The sequence below is a fragment of the Trachurus trachurus genome (assembly GCF_905171665.1).
Source record: "Trachurus trachurus genome assembly, chromosome: 8".
In the NCBI taxonomy this organism is placed as follows: domain Eukaryota; kingdom Metazoa; phylum Chordata; class Actinopteri; order Carangiformes; family Carangidae; genus Trachurus; species Trachurus trachurus.
Genome location: NC_139905.1, coordinates 2006868 through 2012867, shown reverse-complemented (window position 1 = coordinate 2012867; position 6000 = coordinate 2006868).

The window sequence follows — 6000 nt, the reverse complement described above, 5'->3', positions numbered from 1 at the left end:
TCCCGACTCTGAAACAATAAAATAAAGAGAGAGTCCATAAGAAACGCTGTGTCTCTGTGTGTCTGTTTAACTCTTCATGTCAATACTTTACATCATTATGAAAATCAATACATCGACTTCAGAATAAAGTCACGAAGGCTTTTACAGACAGATATAAAAGCAGCAGCAGAATAAAAACAAACATGTCGACACAAAACAACCAAGCAAATAAACAAACAACAACATGAAGTGATCACCTGTGAACAGACTGACTTCCTGTCTCACACTGTGACTTTCACAATAAAGGCCCAAAAAGCCACAAAAACAAATAAACAAAATCCAATCCAATCAATTTTATTAATAAAGCACAATTGAAATAAACACAAAGGTTTCCAAAGTGCTGTACAGTCAAATAAAAACCATAAAACATACGAAGAAAGCAGAAAATAAAAAGAGAGAAAATAAAACACAGAAGAGCGAAGATGAAACAGGACCAAGACCAGGACCAGGACCAGGACCAAGACCAGGACCAGGACCAAGACCAGGACCAGGACCAGGACCAAGACCAAGACCAGGATCTAGACTCTGGTGTCAGAGGTTCAGGGTTGAAATAATGGAAACAACCACAACTGCTCAGGTCAGTGAACTCACCTGAGGTCATGGAGTTCACCTGTGATGAAGTCCTGGACCTGGTCCTGGTCCGGGTCCGGGTCCTGGTCCTGGTCCTGGTCTTGGTCCTGGTCCTGGTCCTGGTCCGGGTCCTGGTCCTGGTCCTGGTCCTGGTCCTGGTCCGGGTCCTGGTCCTGGTCTTGGTCTTGGTCCTGGTCCTGGTCCTGGTCCTGGTCCTGGTCCTGGTCCTCAGAGTCTCAGTGTATCTGTAGTACCGGTCGGACCGGTCCCTCGCTTTATTATGACCGGTCCCTCGCTTTATTATGACCGGTCCCTCGCTTTATTATGACCGGTCCCTCGCTTTATTATGACTGGGCCCTCGCTTTATTATGACTGGGCCCTCGCTTTATTGTGACTGGTCCCTCGCTTTATTATGACCGGTCCCTCACTTCATTGTGACTGGTCCCTCGCTTTATTGTGACTGGTCCCTCGCTTTATTGTGACCGATCCCTCGCTTTGTTGTGACTGGTCCCTCACTTCATTGTGACTGGTCCCTCGCTTTATTGTGACCGGTCCCTCGCTATGTTGTGACCGGTCCCTCACTTAATTGTGTCCCCAGACCGGTCCCTCGCTTTATAGTGACTGGTCCCTCGCTTTGTTGTGATTGGTCCCTCACTTTATTGTGTCCCCCGACCAGTCCCTCGCTTAATTGTGACTGGTCCCTCGCTTTATTGTGACCGGTCCCTCGCTTTATTGTGACCGGTCCTTCACTTTATTGTGACCGGTCCTTCACTTTATTGTGACTGGTCCCTCGCTTTATTGTGACCGGTCCCTCGCTTTATTGTGACTGGTCCCTCGCTTTATTGTGACCGTTCCTTCACTTTATTGTGACTGGTCCCTCGCTTTATTGTGACCGTTCCTTCACTTTATTGTGACCGGTCCCTCACTTTATTGTGTCCCCCGACCAGTCCCTCGCTTAATTGTGACTGGTCCCTCGCTTTATTGTGACCGTTCCTTCACTTTATTGTGACTGGTCCCTCGCTTTATTGTGACCGGTCCCTCGCTTTATTGTGACCGGTCCCTCGCTTTATAGTGACTGGTCCCTCGCTTTGTTGTGTCCCCCGACCAGTCCCTCGCTTAATTGTGACTGGTCCCTCGCTTTATTGTGACTGGTCCCTCGCTTTATTGTGACCGGTCCCTCGCTTTATTGTGTCCCTAGACTGGTCAACATGGCAACATCTCCTGTCCTTCTGACCTGAGGAGGAGCGACGTCGCCCCCTGCTGGTGATGTCACAGTACAGCCGTTACAGTCAGAGGGTTTTATGAATCTGTGTGTGTGTGTGTGTGTGTGTGTGTGTGTGTGTGTGTGTGTGTGTGTGTGTGTGTGTGTTGAAGCCCCCCAGTGTTCTGGCAGCTGCAGCAGCTGCAGGTTTCTTCACGCCCGTCCTCAGAGCTGATTTTATTTCCTCTGTATTCGTCCCTCAGGGCTTCATCCATCACTCTCCTGCTCAGACTCTCGACTCCTCTGATCGAGTTATAGGATCCTGTTGCATGATGGGAATTTGACCTGGTTGGTTTTCTCATGCAAAACTAGTCAGTGGATATTTCTATAGGAGCTTTGTTCTAATAACGAGGACGGTTTTTAAAGTACAAACGAATGAACTAAACTTTGTTCAGTTGCCTAGATCCTCGCTAACAGACACAGTTAAAACGAACTGGTTCAATTGACTAGTTTTTATTCATTCTTAGTCTTAGTTGTAGTTTTTATTTAGTCTTAGTCTTAGTTGTAGTTTTTATTTAGTCTTAGTTGTAGTTTTTATTTAGTCTTAGTTGTAGTTTTTATTTAGTCTTAGTCTTAGTTGTAGTTTTTATGTAGTTTTGATTTAGTCTTAGTTGTAGTTTTTATGTAGTTTTGATTTAGTCTTAGTCTTAGTTGTAGTTTTTATTCATTCTTAGTCTTAGTTGTAGTTTTTATGTAGTTTTGATTTAGTCTTAGTCTTAGTTGTAGTTTTTATTTAGTCTTAGTCTTAGTTGTAGTTTTTATTTAGTCTTAGTCTTAGTTGTAGTTTTTATTTAGTCTTAGTTGTAGTTTTTATGTAGTTTTGATTTAGTCTTAGTTGTAGTTTTTATTTAGTCTTAGTTGTAGTTTTTATTGAGTCTTAGTCTTAGTTGTAGTTTTTATTGAGTCTTAGTCTTAGTTGTAGTTTTTATTTAGTCTTAGTTGTAGTTTTTATTGAGTCTTAGTCTTAGTTGTAGTTTTTATTTAGTCTTAGTTGTAATTTTTATTGAGTCTTAGTATTAGTTGTAGTTTTTATTTAGTCTTAGTTGTAGTTTTTATTGAGTCTTAGTCTTAGTTGTAGTTTTTATTGAGTCTTAGTCTTAGTTGTAGTTTTTATTGAGTCTTAGTTGTAGTTTTTATTGAGTCTTAGTCTTAGTTGTAGTATTGATTTAGTCTTAGTTGTAGTTTTTATTGAGTCTTAGTTGTAGTTTTTATTGAGTCTCAGTTGTAGTTTTTATTGAGTCTTAGTATTAGTTGTAGTTTTTATTGAGTCTTAGTCTTAGTTGTAGTTTTTATTGAGTCTTAGTTGTAGTTTTTATTGAGTCTTAGTCTTAGTTGTAGTTTTTATTTAGTCTCAGTTGTAGTTTTTATTGAGTCTTAGTATTAGTTGTAGTTTTTATTGAGTCTTAGTCTTAGTTGTAGTTTTTATTGAGTCTTAGTTGTAGTTTTTATTGAGTCTTAGTCTTAGTTGTAGTTTTTATTTAGTCTTAGTTGTAGTTTTTATTGAGTCTTAGTATTAGTTGTAGTTTTTATTTAGTCTTAGTTGTAGTTTTTATTTAGTCTTAGTTGTAGTTTTTATTGAGTCTTAGTTGTAGTTTTTATGTAGTTTTGATTTAGTCTTAGTTGTAGTTTTTATTTAGTCTTAGTTGTAGTTTTTATTGAGTCTTAGTCTTAGTTGTAGTTTTTATTTAGTCTTAGTTGTAGTTTTTATTGAGTCTTAGTTGTAGTTTTTATTTAGTCTTAGTTGTAGTTTTTATTGAGTCTTAGTCTTAGTTGTAGTTTTTATTGAGTCTTAGTTGTAGTTTTTATGTAGTTTTTATGTAGTCTTAGTTGTAGTTTTTATTGAGTCTTAGTCTTAGTTGTAGTTTTTATTTAGTCTTAGTTGTAGTTTTTATTGAGTCTTAGTCTTAGTTGTAGTTTTTATTTAGTCTTAGTTGTAGTTTTTATTGAGTCTTAGTATTAGTTGTAGTTTTTATTTAGTCTTAGTTGTAGTTTTTATTTAGTCTTAGTTGTAGTTTTTATTGAGTCTTAGTTGTAGTTTTTATGTAGTTTTGATTTAGTCTTAGTTGTAGTTTTTATTTAGTCTTAGTTGTAGTTTTTATTGAGTCTTAGTCTTAGTTGTAGTTTTTATTTAGTCTTAGTTGTAGTTTTTATTGAGTCTTAGTTGTAGTTTTTATTTAGTCTTAGTTGTAGTTTTTATTGAGTCTTAGTCTTAGTTGTAGTTTTTATTGAGTCTTAGTTGTAGTTTTTATGTAGTTTTTATGTAGTCTTAGTTGTAGTTTTTATTGAGTCTTAGTTGTAGTTTTTATTGAGTCTTAGTCTTAGTTGTAGTTTTTATTTAGTCTTAGTTGTAGTTTTTATTGAGTCTTAGTCTTAGTTGTAGTTTTGATTTAGTCTTAGTTGTAGTTTTTATTTAGTCTTAGTTGTAGTTTTTATTTAGTCTTAGTTGTAGTTTTTATTTAGTCTTAGTTGTAGTTTTTATTGAGTCTTAGTTGTAGTTTTTATTTAGTCTTAGTTGTAGTTTTTATTGAGTCTTAGTCTTAGTTGTAGTTTTTATTTAGTCTTAGTTGTAGTTTTTATTGAGTCTTAGTCTTAGTTGTAGTTTTTATTTAGTCTTAGTTGTAGTTTTTATTTAGTCTTAGTTGTAGTTTTTATTGAGTCTTAGTCTTAGTTGTAGTTTTTATTTAGTCTTAGTTGTAGTTTTTATTGAGTCTTAGTCTTAGTTGTAGTTTTTATTGAGTCTTAGTTGTAGTTTTTATGTAGTTTTTATGTAGTCTTAGTTGTAGTTTTTATTGAGTCTTAGTTGTAGTTTTTATGTAGTTTTGATTTAGTCTTAGTTGTAGTTTTTATTTAGTCTTAGTTGTAGTTTTTATTGAGTCTTAGTCTTAGTTGTAGTTTTTATTTAGTCTTAGTTGTAGTTTTTATTGAGTCTTAGTTGTAGTTTTTATTTAGTCTTAGTTGTAGTTTTTATTGAGTCTTAGTCTTAGTTGTAGTTTTTATTGAGTCTTAGTCTTAGTTGTAGTTTTTATTTAGTCTTAGTTGTAGTTTTTATTGAGTCTTAGTCTTAGTTGTAGTTTTTATTGAGTCTTAGTTGTAGTTTTTATGTAGTTTTTATGTAGTCTTAGTTGTAGTTTTTATTGAGTCTTAGTTGTAGTTTTTATGTAGTTTTTATGTAGTCTTAGTTGTAGTTTTTATTTAGTCTTAGTTGTAGTTTTTATTTAGTCTTAGTTGTAGTTTTTATTGAGTCTTAGTCTTAGTTGTAGTTTTTATTTAGTCTTAGTTGTAGTTTTTATTGAGTCTTAGTCTTAGTTGTAGTTTTGATTTAGTCTTAGTTGTAGTTTTTATTTAGTCTTAGTTGTAGTTTTTATTTAGTCTTAGTTGTAGTTTTTATTTAGTCTTAGTCTTAGTTGTAGTTTTTATTTAGTCTTAGTTGTAGTTTTTATTGAGTCTTAGTTGTAGTTTTTATTTAGTCTTAGTTGTAGTTTTTATTGAGTCTTAGTCTTAGTTGTAGTTTTTATTTAGTCTTAGTTGTAGTTTTTATTGAGTCTTAGTCTTAGTTGTAGTTTTTATTTAGTCTTAGTTGTAGTTTTTATTTAGTCTTAGTTGTAGTTTTTATTGAGTCTTAGTCTTAGTTGTAGTTTTTATTTAGTCTTAGTTGTAGTTTTTATTGAGTCTTAGTCTTAGTTGTAGTTTTTATTGAGTCTTAGTTGTAGTTTTTATGTAGTTTTTATGTAGTCTTAGTTGTAGTTTTTATTGAGTCTTAGTTGTAGTTTTTATTTAGTCTTAGTTGTAGTTTTTATTGAGTCTTAGTCTTAGTTGTAGTTTTTATTTAGTCTTAGTTGTAGTTTTTATTGAGTCTTAGTCTTAGTTGTAGTTTTTATTGAGTCTTAGTTGTAGTTTTTATTGAGTCTTAGTCTTAGTTGTAGTTTTGATTTAGTCTTAGTTGTAGTTTTTATTGAGTCTTAGTTGTAGTTTTTATTGAGTCTTAGTCTTAGTTGTAGTTTTTATTTAGTCTTAGTTGTAGTTTTTATTGAGTCTTAGTCTTAGTTGTAGTTTTTATTTAGTCTTAGTTGTAGTTTTTATTGAGTATTAGTCTTAATTGTAGTTTTTATTTAGTCTTAGTATTAGTTGTA